The 24397-nt window shown below is 42.1% G+C and overlaps 1 protein-coding gene across 1 annotated transcript in view; it reads right to left on the minus strand.

Annotated features, from left to right (window-relative positions):
* Window positions 1-18912, minus strand: part of LOC121868106 (histone-lysine N-methyltransferase, H3 lysine-79 specific-like) — a gene marked incomplete at its 3' end in the record, with an annotated part of 33918 nt that extends 15006 nt beyond the window's left edge. Inside the window, exon 1 of the mRNA XM_042368376.1 lies at window positions 18861-18912. The remainder of the gene's footprint in view (window positions 1-18860) is intronic.
* Window positions 18913-24397: the final 5485 nt, after the last annotated feature.

Here is a 24397-nt window from a genome sequence, read left to right on the forward strand (position 1 = left end):
CAAACACCTGTCATCGCCTACCAACACCTGGTATCACCTGCCAACACCTATTATCACCTACAACACCTGTCATCACTTACCAACACCTGTTAACACACCAACACCTGTCAACATCTGTCATCACCTACCAACACCACCAACATCTGTCATCACATACCAACCCTGTCATCACCTACCAACACCTACCAACATCTGTCATCACATACCAACACCTGTCATCACCTACCAACACTTGACCAGTCAACTGTGTTCACCTGCCAGCATCTGTAGTCACCTGCCAATATCTGTGATCACCTACCAACACCTGTCATCATCTACAAACAACTGTCATCGCCTACCAACACCTGTCATCACCTACCAACACCTGTCATCCCTACCAACACTTACCAACACCTATCATCACCTACCAACACCTGTTAACCTACCAACACCTGTCAACATCTGTCATCACCTACCAACACCTGCCAACATCTGTCATCACATACCAACACCTGTCATCACCTACCAACATCTGTCATCACCTACCAACATCTGTCATCACATACCAACACCTGGCATCACCTACCAACATCTGTCATCACCTACCAACATCTGTCATCACATACCAACACCTGTCATCACCTACCAACATGTCATCACCTACCAACATCTGTTATCACATACCAACACCTGGCATCACCTACCAACACCTGTTATCACCTATCATCACCTACCAACACCTGTCATCTGTCATCACCTACCAACATCTGTCATCACCTACCAACATCTGTCATCACATACCAACACCTGTCATCACCTACCAACATCTGTCATCACCTACCAACATCTGTTATCACATACCAACACCTGGCATCACCTACCAACACCTGTTATCACCTATCATCACCTACCAACATCTGTCATCATATACCAACACCTGCCAACATCTGTCATCACCTACCAACACCTGTTATCACCTATCATCACCTACCAACACCTGTCAACATCTGTCATCACCTACCAACACCTGCCAACATCTGTCATCATATACCAACATCTCCTTAACTGTTTATATTAAAAATAAAAAAAAATAGTTACTTAAGCAAAAAAAAATACATATGCAACTTATATAGCATTAGTGATATTAACGAGGCTGAGTCGTTTGTAACCTGTAGCTCAGTTGGAAAGGTTAGGTAGAGCAATTACTGAGGGTAAGAGATGGAGTGATGATGATGGTAGTGATGGTGGATATTATTATTATCATTATTATTATTATTATTATTATTATTATTATTATTATTATTATTATTATTATTATTACACAAAAGACACAGGTGCAATATTTTATCCCTTCTACCTGTACACCTGTGTGATATTCACCTACGTGTCTAAGTTGATGTGAAATACGCACTAGAAACCGTAAAAAGGAAGGTGATAAAATCAGTAAATATTGGTCACGTAATCTATAACAATAGGGCAGAGTTGTATTAGGAATTCTATTGTGTATGTGTGTGTGTGTGTGTGTGTGTGTGTTTTATTTTATTCGTCTTGTTCTGTATATTCCTAAAAAAGGGTTCCAATTTTTTCTAAGGATTGTTACTCGATAAATTGGATTTCAAAATAGCCGGTAATTATTTAGAAATATTTCGTCATATTACGCTGAATAAATTACTTTAAAAACCTTGTATATAATTTTTACCACCTTTTGGTCGTTTAATTGGTAATAAACTTAATACAACTAATATATATCGACATTTGGGATTTCAATATGACCGCCACCAAATCCAAAAATGGCCGCCACTCACAAAACAATCATTTATAAACATCTCGAATTTAATGTATGACGAAATTGTTAGGTAAAAATAATAGTTAACTTCTACCTCAGTGACGTCTACCTTTACTTATATTATGACGGATGTTACAAATGTGTCAGGTATGTTTATGATCTAATTGGGTATTTTATTATCGTCAGTGTGAGGGACATAATTATGGTGTTGTGAGTCGGTACACTGTGTCATGCTGTACGAGGGAGGTCATTCTTTACACATCAGCACCTTTCTGGTCTTGTATGCACCACTGTCTTTGATGCGTTAACTTAACTTTATCACAAAAACATTAATATTTAACTAAGGCTACCAATTTGTTTGTAGGTAGTACAGTAGTTCAAATAGTGATCGAATGACTGGCTTTTCTGCCTTGTAACTTTTACCAGTGAAATTTAATCAATGTCTCCATCTCAGTGCCTAGAATCCCAGGCAGTGTTATTAAGATCTAGTCATCCCATCAACACCAAGTTATCACGTAGCTGGTTGTAAGATATAATAAAGACGGTAAGCACTGTGATGATACGAGGGATTATGAAGAATATTATACACCGAACAGTCGAACAACAACAGTAATGTCGTGCACGGTTCACCACAACACCCAACAGGAAAGTCGCTCTATATACTGTAGGTCACGACGCTATTATGCAGGTATCCATTGATTATTGTATATTTTGAGTCAGTTTTGGCGGTCTTTTCGAGTACCAATAAATACCAGAAGAAAAAAGTATTTAATATTTTTATAAGCCCATGATCAAGAAGAATAATATGATACCCCAAAATATTAGTTATAGTAAAAGGAATACGTGAAGTTCAGATCCAATACACAACGGATACTAACAAAGTGATAGAATAGTACCTGTGCACCTGCAATAATGGACGATATACTTGTACCTTGGTTATAGACCTCGATATGCTTACATTGTCATATATTTTGTTCTACTTACAGTATATATGGGAGAGGTATTCACTTCCACCATTTTCTGTGACCATTTCCAATATTTAGTATAGATAGAAGAAGGTAAGTAACTATATTGTTAATTATTGTAGGTGCACAGTGACTTTCCGATCATCTCGTAATTTGGCCACCCAGGGGTTCTCAGACGTATGAGTTACAAGAGGAAATAATTCTCTTCCTGAGGTAACCATGAGAAGTCTCAGTCTCTCTCTCTCTCTCTCTCTCTCTCTCTCTCTCTCTCTCTCTCTCTCTCTCTCCGCCCACACTTTTTCCTTGGGGGTATTAAATAACACAAACCTCTACCAAGTGGGAGTAGAGGTGGCTGGGGAGAGTAGATCATCACAATACATAGAAAATGACAGGAAAATGACGAAACAACAAGTCAAAAATAATCCACATATCCACAACGTTTATAGAGATATACACAGTCCGCAATGTCAAGGATGTACCTGGAGTGGCCCCTTAGTCCACCCACCTGTGAATGAGTATACCCAACGTTACAGATGGGGAAGTGAAGGCGGTCGAGTGTAGTGCCTCTGTATGAATGGTACAAGATGGATGGAACTCACTGCCTGGATTTGTATTATAGAAATGGCTTTACGAAATTAGCTAATTCTTAAGTGTTCCTGATCATTAAGTGACAGATAGAATTAGATTTAAATTGCCCCCGAGGGGGCTAGTTTATTGGGCACCCCCTTACATCCTGTGCAAGGTGAAGCGCAGAAGCGTTTACAGCGCCCATCTGGGAAGCATGTGGAGTTCATGCTTGCCGTTATGACTCAGGCATTAAGGGCGTAAAATCCGGAAGGGTCATGGGAAAATTCCCGGTACAATTTATCTGTTTATGGCAAAGTGTGGCAGGTCCCTAATAATGTCAAGTGCCAGGCCTGTCACTAGGAGGAGGGATATCTGGTCAGGGAGGGAAGAGGTGTTGGTAACGGCTGGAGACCTGTAGGAGGAGGTCATAGGGCAATTGAGGATGTAGTGAGAGAGGGTGTGAGAGTCGGGTTGACAACAAAGTTTACAAATAGTGCGGCCAGGCTCAGGGTTGTCAATGTACTAGGCGTGGCTAAGTACAGTGGGGGAGGAGGTGATATGGTGTGGTGGGACAGGTACAGTAGGGATGGAGCGAGGCACATAGGCATTGACAATATTGAGGGACATACCTTTTAGTGTGATTGTGATGGCGTGTGCGTCGACATGTCGGTGGGGTACGGGTAGCCGGGGGTGGTGGCCTCAGGTCCAATAGGTAGCCCTGGTGGAGACAGCACAGACACAGGAGCAGGCGTGGCTTGCGGTGGGTGGAGGACAGGTTGAGGCACCACGTGTCGTGTAGATGAGGCAGGACATCGCTCGGGGGCAGCAGGACACACCAGGGCAGACCCGGTAGGCGCTACACCAGTAGTGAAGGCCGCCGGCAGTGGAGTAGGCCATGAGCAGGGGGGACTCACAGGGGGGCCTACCAGCTTGTGTCAAACCAGAAGAGAGGAGTGACTGGGTGGCAACAGAGGGCAAGAGTAGGTCGGAGATGGTGGTACAGTGTAACGAAGAGTTTTTCAATAAGGTTGGTAAATTCTTGGAAGAGGGATATGATCTGTGTCATATCACTGGAGGGGGGTTGTGGGGGGAGCACCGGTGGGAGCACAAGGCCTGACAGCGTCAGAGTACAGACGGGGAGGAGGCCCAGTAGTAGTTGAGTTAGGAGACGGCCAGGACTGCTGTGTTGCAGCCAGGTAAGGCCAGGCAGGGGCAGGTGTTGTTGAAGAAGGCATTGCTGGAGACAGAGGGGACGCAGAGGGAGGCGACCCTGTAGACTCTGGGGGGGCGTTGTGGTGGATGCGGCCTTTGGGGGCTTTTCCCTGGGATAGACGGGCGATTGGGGCATTGCGGGCATTGCCGTGAGTCAGCGTTGTGCCGGCCGCCACAGTTACAACACCTGGGATCAACCATAGCCCACACCACCCCTATTAAGGTGGTCTTTGATTTTCTGAGCACAGGCGGCGGAGTTATGGTTACGTGAACAGAAGCGACACCTGGGACGATTACCTCGGCAGCAGGCAATTAAGGTGTGTCCCCAATGAGAACAGATAACACAAAATGCAGGCCTGGGGTGATAGGGTTCTGCATAAAGTGGAGGGAGGATTGGGTGGGCCTCCACAGTGGTTGGGCATTCCCTTCCCTTCCACTTGACAATGACAGCAGCTTGTGGGGTGTTCTCCCGGTAATGTCAACATATACTGAGTATACTAGAATTAAAGTCACACGCATCTTTGATGTCAGCGTATAAGGGGAATCGTTTCACAAGGATGTGGCAACATTCATCAGCGTCTACTGGGGGCGGCACCAGGACAACCCCGTCAAAGCCAACAGTACTAAGTGTTTCATAGACCTCAGGAGTCTGACACTTGATAAAGTTCCAATTCTTACCTTGTTGGAATTGAATGTTGAGACCGTGTTGTCTGCAGTACTTCGTCATTCAATTAAACCGTTCCCCTACAATTTTCAGTGAGTCCTTGGGGAAGTGCAGATTCAGCTTACTTGGCTGGTTGGTAGAGGGCAGGGTGATAGGGTCTATGGCATTGGTGTTTCCACTCCGGCTAGTGTTTCCCATAGAAACATAACCGTCACTGTCATAATCACTGGGGTCTGACTCTTGAAGGGTGTTGGATTCAGTATGACCAGGCGAGTTGGCGATGGCATCCGTATCAGAGATGTCTGCGTCCTTGAGAGAGCCTCTTCTGGGACGTTTATGTCGACCCCCCATGCTGGCAAAAACTTACCGGCTGAGGGGACCTTTGTGGGACGATCGGGAAGTGAAGAGCACCTATGGGCACGTCTGTCCCCTTATACGGTCACGTCGCAACTGCATTAAGTGACAATTATCAAATGTTACGGAAATCTAACCCCTATAATTTCAGGTCAACCTTTGATCCCTATAATCAGGCTGAACTTTGATCCTAATAATCAGGTTGACCTACGACCCCTATAATTTCTGGTTGACCTTTGACCCTTATAATCAGGTTGACCTTTGACCCCCATAACCTCAGGTCAACTTTGTATGTGCATATAGTCCCATATTCCCCTGAAGCTCCTCGTATATAAAACACGGAACAAATGTCAACAAAATTCTCCATTACAGATCATTACTCGAGTCAGGGATCCGTCCAGGTAATGCCCAAGGACAGGTAAACGTCTGTTATTAAACTACCGGTGCATGTTACCTGCTGCACAAAGGCTCTCTCATAATATGATTTTGATTACGTGTATAGTTAACAAAGAAAGTAGTGTGTGTGTGTGTGTGTGTGTGTGTGTGTGTGTGTGTGTGTGTGTGTTTTAATAAAAAAGTTATCTCCCTCCACACATTCATAACTCTTCCTATACCAAGAGTTCGCCGCGCTATGTCGCAGTAACCAACGTCGGGAACTCTTAGAAGAAAAAACAAATCTCAGACCAGATATTTCGCATCGTACAAAGGAAACGAAGTAATTACTGCCAAGCTCCACCTATTGTTGCTGGTCTCTCTCGCTTATATGAGCCATAAACCCTCCGGGGAAATCCTGCAGGCAGCGACCATCGGCCCAAAGAACCTTCCTTAAGCCCAGGCTAAACTTTTAGACCTTTCACAGCCTGCCGGGGTTTTGTTGAAGGGGAGAGACCGATCCGCCTACCCCGCCAGGAGCACGCTGGTCACCCCTTTGTAAAGCTATTGATCTCTGGGGGTACTGCCTCTCTTACCTGGCTACCACTTAGTGTGTGTGTGTCTGTACCTGTGGAGTGTGTGTTTACCTGTGGATAGTGTGTTTACCTGTGGAGAGAGTGTTTACCTGTGGATAGTGTGTGTTTACTTGTGGATAGTGTGTTTACCTGTGGAGAGAGTGTTTACCTGTGGATAGTGTGTTTACCTGTGGATAGGGTGTGTTTACCTGTGGATAGGGTGTGTTTACCTGTGGGTAGTGTGTGTTTACCTGTGGATAGTGTGTTTACCTGTGGATAATGTGTGTGTACCTGTGGATAGTGTGTTTACCTGTGGATAGTGTGTTTACCTGTGGATGGTGTGTGTTTACCTGTGGATGGTGTGTGTTTACCTGTGGATGGTGTGTGCTGTGGATGGTGTGTGTTTACTGTGGATAGTGTGTGTTTGTGTGTGTGTGTGTTTACCTGGTGTGTTTACCTGTGGGTAGTGTGTGTTTACCTGTGGGTGGTGTGTTTTTACCTGTGGGTAGTGTGTTTTACCTGTGGATGGTGTGTGTTTACCTGTGGATGGTGTGTGTTTACCTGTGGATAGTGTGTGTTTACCTGTGGATGGTGTGTGTTTACCTGTGGATAGTGTGTTTTACCTGTGGATGGTGTGTGTTACCTGTGGGTAGTGTGTGTTTACCTGTGGGTTTACCTGTGGGTAGTGTGTGTGTTTACCTGTGGGTAGTGTGTGTTTACCTGTGGGTAGTGTGTGTTTACCTGTGGGTAGTGTGTGTTTACCTGTGGATGTGTGTTTTTACCTGTGGGTGTGTGTTTACCTGTGGGTAGTGTGTGTTTACCTGTGGATGGTGTGTTTTTTACCTGTGGATGGTGTGTGTTTACCTGTGGATGGTGTGTGTTTACCTGTGGATGGTGTGTTTGCCTGTGGATAGTGTGTGTTTACCTGTGGGTAGTGTGTGTTTACCTGTGGGTAGTGTGTGTTTACCTGTGTGTTTACCTGTGGGTAGTGTGTGTCTGTACCTGTGGAGTGTGTGTTTACCTGTGGAGTGTGTGTTTACCTGTGGAGAGTGTGTTTACCTGTGGAGAGTGTGTTTACCTGTGGAGAGTGTGTTTACCTGTGGAGAGTGTGTTTACCTGTGGAGAGTGTGTTTACCTGTGGATAGTGTGTGTTTACCTGTGGATAGTGTGTGTTTACCTGTGGATAGTGTGTGTTTACCTGTGGATAGTGTGTGTTTACCTGTGGATAGTGTGTGTTTACCTGTGGATAGTGTGTTTACCTGTGGATAGTGTGTTTAAGTTGTAATAAATTTGATAATTAGTTCTATAATGAGGGGTTTTAATGTAGAAGGAAGTATAGAGAGGATATTGTATTTAGTAGGAGGACGTAAAGACACGAAGTTTGGTAGCGTGGCCGGTTAGTTATTTACACTTATCTTATCTTATACGTTCTTAAGGGACAACTTCTCAAACACCACTTCGATACAACTATTTATTAATTCACTCAATAGCTTGGACACATTAATATCAATATTATATCAGGGTTACTAGAACATCATATTTACGTTACTCGACACTGACTCTCGGACACAAACATGAAATGAATACACTTCCCACAGTAGGTAAGTCACCCTAGGGATAGCTCTGACAAGACTCACGTGTAACCTGACGGGGGCCCAGTCGGTGCTACTGGACTGTCTCGTATGGGAGACTCTGCTTAGCTGGTGACGCCGGGAGCTGGTCGGGAAGTCTCCCTCCCGACCTGGGGAGGGGACGAGCATGACTCTTGTGTGAGTGAACAGGACGATGACCCAAACGGGATAGAGAGAGAGGTCGGATGAGAATAATGAGAGTGACCCGAATCAGTATAAGAATAACCTCGAGGACAGGACTGCAGGGCCTTTATATGGGGGCTAAGCAGCCGGCGTTTGACCTCCGCCAGTTAACACTAAACTGGTTAGATCTGGACAGCTGTGTTTGCCAAGGTGGGTGGTCATGCCCGGGTGTGTCTTGGTTAAGTGTGGTTGTAGGTCAAGTCACCTGCTAACTCAAGTAATTAGCGGACGAGGTCACGTCCCTTGGGTCCTGACCCAGGGTGTGTCAACTTGGTATGTTGGGGTACCACGAGGCCTGTACACACTCCCTGCTATACGTGTTGTAATTCTCTGGGCTGTAAGCTATGGTCTGATAATCACGCATTACAGTTCTGTCCCATGTAATAAATAGATATTAATATTAGGTGTGGTCCAGTGTCGGGTGTGATTAAGGGCTATTTCTGATCTAAAGACTCTCCTTCCCAGCTTACTTCACCTAAACTAACTACTTGGCGAATTGTAAATCACCCACTCATGTTTTACCATTTGTAAGTAATGACGTGAACTTGCAATGAAAACTGGGGTATGAGATGAATTTACACACACACACACACACACACACACACACACACACAGAGTACCTCCCTGTTACTCTCCCAAGATATGTACTCAAGCTGTTGGTATTTTCTCACTTGTGCCAGTGGTAAAGGGCGTACCTCTTTCCCCACAGCGTCATGGGTTCACAGCACCCCTTGCACAGGACAGATATCAGAAGGATGTTATCTCGTGAGACTCTTCCAAACATAGTCAGTTTTCTCCTCTTCAAACACTGGACACTGAAGGTCTTAACCAAATAACAAAGAACTAAACAAACCGCTCAATCTTCAGTGGTGATCAGTTAAATAAAAAAAACCCAGAGTGATCGAAAAGTCCCTGTGCACCTACGATAATAAGTAATATAATTGTTTATCTTCTTCTATTTAAATGTTAATGGGACAAAGAACGACTATATTGTTCAGGTAGTGTTTAGGTGCACAGGGACTTTTCGATCACCATGTATGAGCCCTTTTTGAGTCAGTCCTACAACCCATATATGAAGCTTTTGAGTCAGTCTTACAACCCATATATGAAGCTTTTGAGTCAGTCTTACAACCCATATATGAAGCCTTTGAGTCAGTCTTACAACCCATATATGAAGCTTTTGAGTCAGTCTTTCAACCCATATATGAAGCTTTTGAGTCAGTCAAGGTGATTATAATTGATCCAAGAAGTGTGCCAGACAGACAGACAGACAGATAGACAGGCAGGCAGGCAGACAGACAGACAGACAGAGAGACAGAGAGACAGGCAGACAGATGAACCAAAAACTATACCATCAGACACCATATTCTACTATGTAATTTATGACCTCACAAAGTAATATTAATTTGTAGTTGTGTTGTCGGGAAAATAATTAATTACTTTTTGATAAATAAACAATAATAAGCGATTACCTCATTAGCTCAACCTTTTTTGTTAAGAATATAGACCAATTAACTTTGAACCAGAGAGCACACGGTCGTTTGTAACGCACGGTCCTTTGTAACACCTGGCCATTTTGTAACGCACGGTCCTTTGTAACGCACGGTCCTTTGTAACACCTGGCCATTTTGTAACGCACGGTCCTTTGTAACGCACGGTCCTTTGTAACGCACGGTCCTTTGTAACGCACGGTCCTTTGTAACGCACGGTCCTTTGTAACGCACGGTCCTTTGTAACGCACGGTCCTTTGTAACACCTGTTCGTCATGGTAATTAATCTTAATACAGCACCTGGTCTAATTTAATGTATTACCGCCTTATTAAACACATCTCATTTTGTATTTGGTGTTATGACTGAAATTTTATAAGAGGCTTAACCTCCTGTGATTCTACATAAAAAGTTCAACACCTGTCATACTACATAAACAGTTCAACACCTGTCATACTACATAAACAGTTCAACACCTGTCATACTACATAAACAGTTCAACACCTGTCATACTACATAAACAGTTCAACACCTGTCATACTGCATAAACAGTTCAACATCTGTCATACTACATAAACAGTTCAACACCTGTCATACTACATAAACAGTTCAACACCTGTCATACTACATAAACAGTTCAACACCTGTCATACTACATAAACAGTTCAACACCTGTCATACTACATAAAACGCTCAACACCTGTCATACTACATAAAATTCTCAACACCTGTCATACTACATAAAATTCTACGTAATATATTCAACATCTGTCATACTAACATTAAGAACAGATCAAAACAAATTACATCCGTGTGCCAATCAACCAGTCACCCAGTCACTTAGGGTTGGTATTCATAGAGCTATCCTACGCAGGTGTGTATAATGAGAACAGAAGTGAAAGGTGACAAATATAAATCGACCAAACATGACCCGGATTGTTGTTGTCCATTTACTAGTATTAATTCCGGTTTCTGAAAGTGATAAATCAATTCGTGAGATGTGATCGAGTATCAAAATAAAGTCTTTCAGATTTTTTTTACACATCTCAGAATTATTTAACACATTAGTGGGGTCCTGGGGTGGGGGTAGTGGGGTCCTAGGGTGGGGAGTAGTGGGGGTCTAAGGGTGGGGGTAGTGGGGGTCCTGGGGTGGGGGTGAGTGGGGTCCTGGGGTGGGGGTAGTGGGGGTCCTGGGGTGGGGGTAGTGGGGGGTCCTGGGGTGGGGGTAGCGGGGGTCCTGGGGTGGGGTAGGGGGTCCTGGGGTGGGGTAGTGGGGTCCTGGGGTGGGGTAGCAGGGGTCCTGGGGTGGGGGTGATGGGGTCCTGGGGTGGGGGTAGTGGGGTCCTGGGGTGAGAGTGAGTGGGATCCTGGGGTGGGGTAGTGGGGTCCTGGGGTGGGGTAGTGGGGTCCTGGGGGTGGGGGTAGCAGGGGTCCCTGGGGAGGGGTAGTGGGGTCCTGGGGTGCAGGGGGTGTGAGGGGTCCTGGGGAGGGGGTAGTGGGGTCTGGGGAGGGGGTAGCGGGGGTCCTGGGGAGGGGGTAGTTGAAGAAGTTGTTTTAGATTTCAAGTAAATAAATAAATAAATAAAATAATAAAAGTCAATAATAAATACGATAAATTTAAAGTATAATGACAATTCAGGAAACAGTGCATGAATGATCAGGCTTGTCAAGGGTATATGTCAGGCTTGTCACGGGTATATGTCAGGCTTGTCACGGGTATAACTCGTGTATTAACCAACCTACAAGACTCGCTTAGTTAAACATGTCAGCCAGGCCACAGAGACTCGTCCTTGACAGTTAGTTATTAGGTGAAGGTCGTCCTTGTGATCAGAACACGAGTCGTCCTTCACAAATATTTAGTCGTTTTTTTCCTTTCACATCCATTACGTCACAGCATAGTTTACATTCATGACGTCACAGCATAGTTTACATTCATGACGTCACAAAATATCAATATTCTTAAAAAAAAATATATAATAAAAATTCTAGTATTGACGCAAGGATAGCTGAGTATTACCGTAAGATGGCGCTTGGGAAGACCAGTATTACCGTCATATCTACAAACTATTTCCTGTATCTCAACCACTTCGTACTGATAATGTTATGTAGACTACCACCACCAGTTTATTTCACCTAGCTGGTAGGGGTTAGCTTAGGTTAAGTTAGGTTAGCTTTATAATGCTTAATCATCAAACACTTAAGCCATCAGACTCTTGTGAGAACCTATTGTGATAAACTAACACAGGATAATTGGTAAAAGTCTCCACAACTCCAGGAACTACAGATAGGTGAAATAAGCTCGGGTGTCTAATCTTCAGGTGACACCCCAGAATGTTATGTATCGGATGACCTGTATAACATTATATTCACTTAACACAAATAACGTCAGTCAGAGGATCCGTATAGTGAACACTCTGAGATGGTTACAGCCGCCAGCTGTTGTTTCGAGACTCGCTGAACGTGTTCGAATCCCTGGGAGTGAAGCAGTAACTTGTTTTGGTTTTATAATATTTTGGCTTTGAATCAACTTACTGTTTACCATTAAATGTATACATACACTGCCTCTTATTATCTTGTATATTCACTCAAATAAACTCTATACAAAATTGTTTAGCAAAAATATGAGAACGGACGAAGGATTTTGATAACCCTACCGAGACAACTGGAGTTCTTCCTTTACAGCCATACCAAGATTTATTTTCACAGTTAAAATTTCAAATAAATAGCTGTTTATGGCGTCACTAACTAGCCCCGCTAATGGTGGTTCCTACAGTCTCACAGAAAAGGTCAAGTTATTGCTATAAAAACCTAAATTGACCTTTGAAAGTTGGGTTAAATAGGTTACGTTTGCATTTAACTAATTTGACCTTGTAATTGTAACCCCGTTTTCCTTTCGTAAGTTTTCATCATTAGCGGGCCATGTGATTGATGTTATAATATAAACAACGCTAGAAAATAAAATAAAAACAAATGCGCATCAAATACAAACGATTAAACATCCTTGAAATGGTTTTGAAGTAATTTAAATGACTGAGAACCTATTAAGTGTTCGTTTAACCTCCTGATGAATTGTGAATGTTTATTGGGATTGTCATTTATTATTTTCATGGCATTTATATGTTCCTTCATATATATTTTTCCCGTGATTTAAACTCTGTTAGAAAGCTCTGTCCACTCATGAACTTAAAGTGTACGTAATTTTGTTCCATTATTAGGTTAGCAAATCATACTTTCATATTACCTTTAAAAAAAATGTGCATATAAACTGTAATAAAGTAACGTAAGATAACTGGGTAGGTTATATAAGGTTTGGTTGGTCAATGTCATGTACTGGCAAAAAAGAATTTAGTAGCCTTTCTGACGAAGCTATCCTGACGAGGCTGTGATGCTTCGTATGCTTAGCGTGTTGCTCTCAATAACACAACAAACTACGAAATATCTAAACAAAATATAACATATATGTTCTATAGTTGATTTTCTTGATTGGAATTAATAATAAATTGAACTAATCAAAATGCCTTAACTCGTGTTGTTGTTATTCGACGACCTGTGGGACTACGGTATTAAATCATTTATGAAGGATCACACGAACCAAACTAAACTAATCTATCTAAACTTAGCTTACGACCTCGGTTTATATTTCGATTAAGATAAGTTAAGTTAGTTTATTTCGTTAAGGTAAGTTAGTTTAGTTAAGTTCGTTCATCCTTCATAAATGATTTCGCGTCGTATTCTCTGCCGGTCGTCCAATGTCAACAAGTAACCTGAGATCAGACGCTGGGAAACAAATTATCGTCATTCCAAAAATAACCAGTAAATGCAAATACTTCCGCTCAAGGAAGTCAACTCAAGAAGACAAGTAGCAATAATTTTTGGTAAAATATTTCGTTTATTCAATGTATTATGGAGAGAAAAAAACTTGTTGGGTTGGAACATTACTCCTCTGGCCAGTGTTTCCTGCCCATGAAAGCTGAGACGAAAATATTGAAATATCCTCACCTTGGCAGCGGTTGTTAAACTCCCTCCAGACTCCATACCGCTGGTCAGTAACGATCACGGTGAGTTTCATCTAAATATTATTAATCACAGAAGGTTCCTTGTCCACTGTGAGGATCGTTTGGTGCACTTCAACACAGTCTCAGGTGGGTGAGAGTGTGTACAGTCACTAGTTGTGAACAAGACTGACTTGTTTTGGTACCCGCGGTGGCATACCCAACACCTGGGCCAACACACACACACCCTCGCTACGACCCTTCCACTGTTTGGTGATTATTTGTTATTATAAATTTAAAATGATAATTATCGTTCATACTGAATTTATAGGAATTTTAATGCAAATAATAACTATTAAATTGGGTTATACTAATTACAACTGATTAATAACATCAGTTGGTGTACCTTAACGTTGTTATTATTATTGTAGGAGCTTTAAAACAACGTAGTTATTATTTTAGGGTTAAGAGTTGCATGACTGTTCTCCTGTAGGTTCGTCTCACCCAATTGTGTCAATAGGATTAACGTTAATATTACACAACCTAAAGCATTGGTATTCGTACACTTTTACATATACTTAATTGGGTTATCTTAATATTTTGAAGCTTTTGGTCATTGTATATTATAGGCCTATACCGGGTAATTTTTCCACAGTTTTCGACTTAGGAATTTTTTTGGCCAGTGAGGGAATGAGTGAATGATAAACGTGACCTAATTTAGTAATATTGTCACTAGAGGCTGTACATAATATATCACGGGACAGGAACGTGTGTTCTTCTCTTGTGTTTAATAGTTGGTACCTCATGAAGAATTGGAACCTCAACTTATTTTACTTGGTGATTAAACAACCTAGTCCTAACCTGACCAAACCTAACCTAACCTAACCTAACCTAACCTAACCTAACCTAACCTAACCACCCCAATCACACCCAACCTAACTAAACTTAACCCAACCCAACCCAACCCACCCTAATGCAACCCATCCTAACCTAAGCTAATATAGACGAACTTAACCAAACCTACTGCAACCTAACCTAACCTAACCTACTGCAACCTAACCTAACCTAACCTAACGCAACCTAACCTAAACTAACCTAACCTAACCTACTGCAACCTAACCTAAACTAACCTACTGCAACCTCAACTAACCAACGCAACCTAACCTAACCTAACCTACTGCAACCTAACCTAACCTAACCTAACCTACTGCAACCTAACCTAACCTAACTTAAGCTCACAGTACCTCGATAATTAGCAATGGTAAACAAATTTAGCTCTAATCCTGTGCTCGGAACAACCCTCAACTTGTGAACTAAACGACCTCGTTGACGCCCAGATGGTCAGAGGCTCACATCACCTGTTGTCACACTCCTCGAGGCCAGGTGCTGGTTTGACCACATACATACATACATACATACATTCATATATACATACATACATACATACATACATACATACATACATACATACATACATACATACATACATATAATGTAGGGGCTAATATTCAGGTGATATAAAATACCTGTTCTTCATCCATTCTTACGTCTGGGAGTTTAGATTATGATAGCGTAAACAGATAACAAAGCATTAGAATCAATCTCGGTGTGTAAAGTCATCATAATAAGACCTTACAGTCATAGTCCTGTACAGAGGAGTGTTAGTTACAAGACTAGCGAGGTCATCCTAAAACTATATCTTGCGCTTGGGAGACCTCACTTGGATTACGCAGTCCAGTTCTGGTCACCGTACTACAGGTTAAAGCATCTTAATTTGCACTCCCTCGAGAGACGTAGAGTGAGGGGCGATATGATTGAGGTGTATAAATGGAAGTCAGGGTAAAACAAAGGTGATATAACAAGGTGCTCAAACTATCAACCAGGAGGGAACTCGTAGCAATGATTTTAAATTAGACAAATTTGGGTTTAAGCGCGAGATAGGTAAACATTGGTTTGGAAATAGAGTAGTGGATGAGTGGAACAAGTTACCAAACATCATTATTAACTCGAATGCGCTGGATAGCTTCAAACAAAGGTTGGATGGATATATGAGCGATAGGGGTTGGGTGTAAACGGGACTGCCCAGTATGGACCAATAGGCCCACTGCAGTTTTTTACATTCTTATGCTCTTATGTTATGTTCTTATGAGTTAAATTATCAGGCTCTTTTGGCATTATTATACAGAGTTATGGCACTATGAACTTAGCTGTGACGAGGGTAGGTAGAACCAGCGAGGGAGGTGGGAGGGGTGTTTCACTTGGCCACATAGACAGGTAAACTTGTTCGTACGTTCACCTGTACAGCCTGTGTAGGTTAATCGATAGTCAGGTAATAGTTGTTGTGGGATTTTTAAGTTAGTACTTAGCATCCTCCTTAATGACCATCCAGGTAGTTGAGGTGTATTCAAAGGGACCCCGATCCTAAAAGGCTCCAGTTATAATTGGATTTCAGTTTTAATAGGCCCTAGTTATAATTGTCCCCCAGTCCTGATATGCCCCAGTAATAATGGGACCGCAGTCTTAATAGGCCCCAGTTATAATTGGGCCCTAATCTTAATAGGCTCATCTTAACAGGCCGTAGTTTAATGGGACCCCATTTTGAATAATGTCCAATCTTAATGGTTATGCTAAATTGGGTTGAATCTATTAGGTCTGGAGCCCATTAGACATACAACTATAAAAGCGTCAATGGTAATCGTGAGGTGGTCGAGGTGAACAAATTTACCTTAATGACACGTATGGCTGTATCACCTGTGTAATTACCGTGAGCCATCGTATACACCTGGCTTAAATTACCTGTATATAGAACCTGTACATAATAGAGATAACGAACGAGAATGTAAATATAATGCGAACATCATACCATATAAATACAATGCATAGGAGATATTACAAAAACCTGATCTAAGAGTACAATATAGAGTTACAGAAATATGAGGGTACAGTATTATCATATTTAGGGATGAATTTGTACTATGTAATGCAATACTTATAGTACTGGTTATTTTTGCAGATTTCGAATTTTGGTATGAGTTTAATATGTAGACCTAGATTATAATAGATTTCAGATTTTTGGGGGTTGAGTTTTTAAGCAATAGTTCCAGTTTTTAGTATCTGTTAGGTAGAGGCGGAGAAGTAAATGTTTTACTTACAATGACTCTTTGTTATCTCTGCCAGAAGGACTGTATACCATATCTTGGTCTGGGTGCTATTAAATATGTGTGTGTGTGTGTGTGTGTGTGTGTGTGTGTGTGAGAGAGAATGAGAGTGTGTGAGTGTGTGTCAGTGTGGTGTAATGGTCAGCATGCTCGCCTCGCAAGCGATTAGACCCGGGTTCGATCACCGGTCAGGGTGAAACTATGGGCAAGTTTTTTACGCCATTTGCCTCTGTCTTCCCAGCAGTAATTGGGAACCTGGATGTTAATCGATTTGTGGATTGTATTCCGGGGTAATGGTTAGCCAGTGCAGTTGGCAGTTGTCGGTCTTCTTGGACTATTCCTGACACTGGGTCATGCAGCTCGTTAACTTAGGGTGTGGTTGTTGTGTTGGCGACAGCTTCTACACCTTAAACACTGGGTCATGTAGCTCGTTAACTAAGGTGTGGTTGTTGTGTTGGCGACGCTTCTACATCTTAAACACTGGGTCATGGCTCGTTAACTCAGGTGTGGTTGTTGTGTTGGCGACAGCCTACATATTAAACACTGGATCATGCAGCTCGTTAACTCAGGGTGTGGTTGTTGTGTTGGCGACAGCTTCTACACCTTAAACACTGGGTCATGTAGCTCGTTAACTCAGGGTGTGTGGTTGTGTTGGCGACAGCTTCTACACCTTAAACACTGGAGCATGTAGCTCGTTAACTCAGGGTGTGGTTGTTGTGTTGGCGACAGCTTCTACATCTTAAACACTGGGTCATGCAGCTCGTTAACTTGGGTTGTTGTGTTGGCGACAGCGTCTACACCTTAAACACTGGATCATGCACTCGTTAACTTAGGGGTGTGGTTGTTGTGTTGGCGACAGCGTCTCACCTTAAACACTGGATCATGCAACTCGTTAACAGGTGTGGTTGTTGTGTGGCGACAGCTTCTACATCTTAAACACTGGGTCATGTAGCTCGTTAACTTAAGGTGTGGTTGTGTTGGCGACAGCTTCTACATATTAACAGGTCATGCAGCTCGTTAACTCAGGGTGTAGTTGTTGTGTTGGCGACAGCGTCTACACCTTAAACACTGGATCATGCAACTCGTTAACTTAAGGTGTGGTTGTTGTGTTGGCGACAGTTTCTACTAAACACTGGATCATGAACTCGTTAACGTGTGGTTGTTGTGTTGGCGACAGTTTCTACCTTAAACACTGGATCATGCAACTCGTTAACTTAGGGTGGTTGTTGTGTTGACAGTTTCTGCACCTTAAACACTGGATCATGCAACTGTTAACTCAGGGTGTGGTTGTTGTGTTGGCGACAGCTTCTACACCTTAAACACTGGGTCATGCAACTCGTTAATTTAAGGTGTGTTGTTGTGTTGGCGACAGCGTCTACCTTAAACACTGGGTCATGCAACTCGTTAACGTAGGGTGTGGTTATTGTGTTGGCGACAGCTTCTACCTTAAACACTGGGTCATGCAGCTCGTTAACAAAGTGTGTGCATTATATTAGTGTATGGTTGTTGTGTTGGCGACAGCTTCTACCTTATACACTGGATCATGCAACTCGTTAACGTAGGTTGGTTATTGTGTTGGCGACAGCTTCTACCTTAAACACTGGGTCATGCAGCCGTTTAAGGTGTGTGCATTATATTAGGGTGGTTATTGTGTGGCGACAGTTTCTACACCTTATACAAATTCACGCCTAGGTTGCCCTTGAGGCATTTCTCGATCTGGAGGGGCAACCATTGTGTGTGTTTGTGTGTGTGTGTGTGTGTGTAGCATTTATCCACTATCTCTCCCTCATACCAGTTACTTTCTATACAGGTCTAACATCATCACCTCACTCATTCCCTCTTCCCTCCTCGTCTGTTTATTTATCTACCTTTCCATCCACCCACACCGAAAAATAATTAAAACATACAAACACACAAAAAAAAAAATATCTTACTTGAAAAATTAGAAGAACAGGGCCAAAAGGTGTGTCACAGGTGGAGGTAATCACTGAACTAACATCTGCCTGTGCTCCACCTACTTACACTCATTGTCTTATCATTATCTTTTATCTTCGTGTACCAACTCTATATTCCCCCCCTTCCTTCCTCTATCCCCATCCCCCCCTCCCCTATCCTTCATCCCCCCTCCCCCTATCCCCCTATCCCCCCCTCCCCCCCCACAAACAGTAAAGGCTAAACAAGATATGAAGGTGTTTTTCCTCTGTCATTGTTTTATTATCAATCTCTGATGTATTTGTGTATTTTGGGATCACCTGAATATTATTAATTATCTTCTACACACAGATTATTTCACCTGATAATTAAAGACCTAATGCTTATTACCTGTGGAGGTTAGATTTAGGTTAGATTGGGTTTGGGTAGGTTAAGTTAGGTTTAAGTTTAGGTTAGGTTAGGTTAGGTTAGGTTAGATTGGGTTTGGGTAGGTTAAGTTAGGTTTAAGTTTAGGTTAGGTTAAATTGGTTAGGATAAGTTTAGCTTAAGTTAAAGATGATGTATTATTAAATGTTATGTTAGGTTAATTTAAGTTAGATATACTTAAGTTAGGTTATTAATATAGTAATTATTCTTAAGGTTGAAATACATTAGGGATAATAACCTCCATGTGATCTGCACTGTTTATACGTTAAAGGAAAAAGAAAACATTATAATTATTTTTGTCAGGTAATTATGATACGTCTTGAGTTGTTGAGATAACGATAATAATAACGATAACTTGGTGATGACAGTGTTGCTCCCAGGGTACAGTGTGTGACCATATTGGGTTAGGTTAGGTTAGGTTAGGTTATATTGTGGTGAAGTTAATGTTAAATTGATGTGTTTAATGTTTTAGTTGTTAATGTTGTTTTGTTGTTTAAGTTATGCTGTTGTAGTTGTTGTTTCAGTTCTTCTGTAGTTGTTTGTACATGTTAACTAATAATTCGTTACCAAGAGCCACTCATCATTAATTAATATGCTCATTATACTTTCACTTTTATCCTCTTCGCTACTGATCGGCTTGTCAGCTGCTTGGACGATCGGTCACGTCTATGTTACGCACTGTTGGCAAGTACTGGGCAAGTACTGGATCCTGAATGTATTGGAACCTGCTCCAGTGTTGGTCAAGTCTGGCCCTGAATCTGCTCACACCTGGTGTTACAAGAGTTCACAACTTTCTCTCCGAAAAAGTTTGCCCTCACAGTTTTCTGGAGTTTTGGCTTCATCAACCTTGAGCTGTGACCCCTGGTGGGCCGGGCGTCCGCCAGCTCCAGGTGTGTACACTCGACTGAGTAGTTCCCTCTGAGATGTTTATACACGTCAATTAGGTCGCCCCTTGCCCGTATCTGTAGTATAAGCTAGGCAGTTGCAGGCGTTCTAAAATCCCTGGATAGCTGAGGTGCCGTAATTCAGGCACCAGTCTAGTGGCCCTCCTTTGGACATTTTCAATCAACTGACAGTCTCTAGCATATTCCTGGGACCAGACGGGGTGACAGTACTCCAGGTGGGAAAGCACTTTACTCTTGAAGATATCTGAACGACCTTCTCATAAGACTTACTAGTTTAGTTGCTTGATTCACCTTCTTCTCACAATGGTCCGAGAATTCCAATTCATTGTCAACATACAGATCCAGGTCCTTTTCACATTCAGTCTCTATTAATGCAGTTTAAGTCTCACCCTTTCGTGTACGCTGTCGAAAGCCTCAGCAAACTTTAGGGATATATTGTCGATATCGCTGCCCTATTCTACAATTGGAGTCCAAACATCCAGTATCTTGAGTAATTGTGTTAAGCAGGAGCGAACCCGCATAAAACCGTGTTGGCAGTCCCTTGCAAGGTTGTTTCGTAGTAGATGTTCCATTGTGGCATCTGTTAAAACCAAATGTATCAAACTAAAACACGAGACAATTTTGGACCAGTACAGTCAAGTACCGGCGAGCTAACGGGTAACGACGGAGAAATGAGCAATAAATAATATGAACAGATATTTTTCAACAGTTTTCACCTAAATTTTAAACATGATACCCGAGGCACCGACTCTATTCAGAGATAGTGAAGAAAATAAATTAAGCGAGATAGGAGTGACTAGTAACGATGTTAGTAAGCAAATAGACAAACTAAAGCCTAATAAGTCACCAGGTCCCGATGAGATATTTGCCAGAGTATTAAAGGAATGTAAGGAGGAGCTTAGTATGCCTTTAGCAAAGTTGTTTAACATGTCCTTAAAAACAGGTGTAGTACCAGAATCCTGGAGGATAGCGAATGTGATACCGATTTTCAAGAAGGGAGATCACCGACTATCCTCTAACTACCAACCAGTCAGTTTAACGTCAATTGTAGGCAAATTGCTGGAAGTAATAATTTCAAAATCTATTCGAAATCACTTGGAAAAGCAGAAGTTGATCAATGATCCACGGCATGGTTTCACAAATGGGCGTTCATGTCTAACTATTCTAGTAACATTTTTTTCAACTATTTTCGAATCAGTGGACGGCGGACACGACTTTAGCAAAGCCTTCGACAGAGTCGTCCACGAAAGACTAATGCGAAAAGTAGAAGCTCATGGAAGTGGAGTAGATATTCTAAAATTGATTAGGGCGTGGTTACAGGACAGGAAACAACGAGTGAGCATCAACGGCACTAAATCCGATTGGGGTAACGTCACTAGTGGAATTCCCCAAGGCTCAGTACTTGGACCATTATTATTTATTATATACATAAACGACATAGATATCGGCGTAGACAGCAACATAAGTAAATTTGCTGATGACACTAAAATAAGGCGTGTAATTAAATCTGACGAGGACTCTGTAAAACTACAGGAAGATCTAAACAAATTTTTCGCATAGTCTGAAAAGTGGCAGATGAAATTCAATGTGGACACCTAAAGTACTTTGTCTAGGAGATGTAAACAGAGAAACCAGATATCAGATGAACACCATTGTTATAGAGATATCCGACTGTGAGAAAGATTTAGGAGAAATGATAAGTATGAATCTTAAACCAAGACAACAGTGTGTTTTTGCTCGAAACAAGTCTAACAGAGTACTTGGGTTCATACAAAGGAGTGTTAGTTACAAGACTAGCGAGGTTATCCTAAAACTATATCTTGCGCTTGTCAGACCTTACTTGGATTACGCAGTCCAGTTCTGGTCACCGTACAACAGAATGGATAAAGAATCCCTCGAAAGAATTCAGAGGAGAATGACAAGACTAATTTCGGGCATTAGGAACCTTAAGTACAGAGACAGGTTACGGAGTGTCAAATTCGTGGCCCGCGGGCCAAATGTGGTCCTTGGGATGGTCAGGTGGTGCTCGCGGGATGACGGTAAAATATATCAGCCCGTGAAATTATGATAAAATAGATATGAAGGAAAAATGCAGATAAGAAAAGGTCAATAAATTCCGAAATGATTTTTACATCATTGTGGCAATAATTGAATTTATATTGTTAATGCTAGTAATAACACTACTGAAATGGGGAAATGATTATAAAGAAAACATATATATGCCTTTTTCTATCCTATTATTAGCGTTAATCAATTTCAATTTCAATTGTTTATTCCTTGATAGAGGAAGCGGGATCCTAGTGCTGTCACTAGGTACCCCTGTACAATGACAACAGAATCATCTGGCAAGTGTGACAAGTATATACAGTATAAATATTATAAAGGGGCTTACTAAAGCCTAAGGAAGGAAGGATATTCCTTTTATACATTATCAATATTATTTACAAAATATCTGGCCAGTATGGGGAGGATCATCGTGTCTCCGTCATGGGGTCGTGGAGTGGTGGTCCAGCAGGCGTCACGGAAGCGTTGTGTGTGGGGACATCTTAGGAGGTAGTGGATAAGGGTGCGGCTGTCGGGTCTTCTGCATAACGCACAAGAGCGTTGCTCAGGGGATGCGGGGATACCAATCTCCCAAGCAAAATCATACCCAATGATGATACGGGCAGCAATCACGTCCCCTTTCCGCGACCCTTTCCCGTAGACGTACGAGAGGTCAGGAAGGTTACGGAGGAAGCGTTAATCATGTTTATTAAGTAAAGTGAATTTTACATACTTAAGATCGGACAAACCCAAGTGAGGTATTCCTAGTAAGCCCGGTAAGGCGATGTGTGAAGCTGTAAACTTCAATCCTGCAAATATGTGATATAGCACTTGTGTTGGTCCTGAAGAGGGTATCTAAAATAAGAATTGGCCCTCGAAAGGTTTTGAGTTTGATACCACTGGACCGTTAAAGCACCTTAATTTGCACTCCTTCGAGAGACGTAAAGTGAGGGGCGATATGATAGAGGTGTATAAATGGAAGTCAGGGCTGAACAAAGGGGACATAACAAAAGTACTCAAACTATCCAACCAGGAGCGAACTCGTAACAATGGTTTTAAATTAGACAAATTTAGATTTAGGCGCGAAATAGGTAAACACTGGTTTGGAAATAGAGTAGTGGACGAGTGGAAAAAGTTACCAAATATCACCATTAACTCGAATACGCTGGATAGCTTCAAACATAGGTTGGATGGATATTTGAGCGATAGGGGTTGGGTGGAAGCGGGATTCCCTAGTATGGGCCAATCGGCCCGCTGCAGTTTCCTCCATTCTTATGTTCTTATGTTCACTCAAGTACTTTACAAACTATGCTGGTCAGGCTCACTGGTCTATAGTTGTTCGTGGAGTGACGATCACCCTTCTTGAATATAGGATTCACATACAGTAAGCCATTTTCCAGTCACTGGTGACCTTTTGTTCGTCCAGGCTTTTTCAGAACAGGATCTTAAGGGGTGCACCATATCAGCAGGGCCAGAACTCTTATGAACCTTTTACCTCTGTCAATATATTTCTTATACTCACTTCTGAGAAGACACTATGGGTCAGTGCTGTGTCAAACAAAGAAAGATTGTTCGCATCCTCTTTTGTGAACACTGAGGAAAAGAATTTGTTCAACGTCTCCTCCTTCTCCTGATCATAATCTGTGCAACTGCCATCTTCAATCCTCAGGTCTAATACACCTACTCGTGTTTTTAATTTCGACTTTTCGTAGCGGTAAAAAGTCCTTCTACACTGACTTTGCTCGGTTCCTGGCTCTTGCATACATCTTCCTGTCCTGCTCATTGTTTGTCCTAACCCACGTCTCGAATTTCTGAGTTTTCTTCTTAACTTTGTCGACCGCTGCATGGTTCATGTGTAGCGGTCTCCTTGTATTCCTAGAGGCACTGGGTTTGGTCTTGGGTATATATTTATCGATCAAATTGTGAACTTCACTGGCTATGATATTCAGAGTAGTATCTACGTTCTTATATCTTGGTGAGTCAGGCCAGTAGCTACCCCTCATCTCCTCCCTCATCCCGGCGTAATTACCCTTGTAATACTTGCACCTTGGCCTGGTTTTGTCGTGAACCAAGTAACAGTTAAATTACCATTATTCAATCACCATTAATAATCATAAAGTATAGTGTGTAAGTTATTTAATTCGATACCAATAATCCGTTACCTA

This window comes from Homarus americanus, unplaced genomic scaffold, assembly GCF_018991925.1.
Source record: "Homarus americanus isolate GMGI-L3 unplaced genomic scaffold, GMGI_Hamer_2.0 scaffold47967, whole genome shotgun sequence".
Taxonomy (NCBI): domain Eukaryota; kingdom Metazoa; phylum Arthropoda; class Malacostraca; order Decapoda; family Nephropidae; genus Homarus; species Homarus americanus.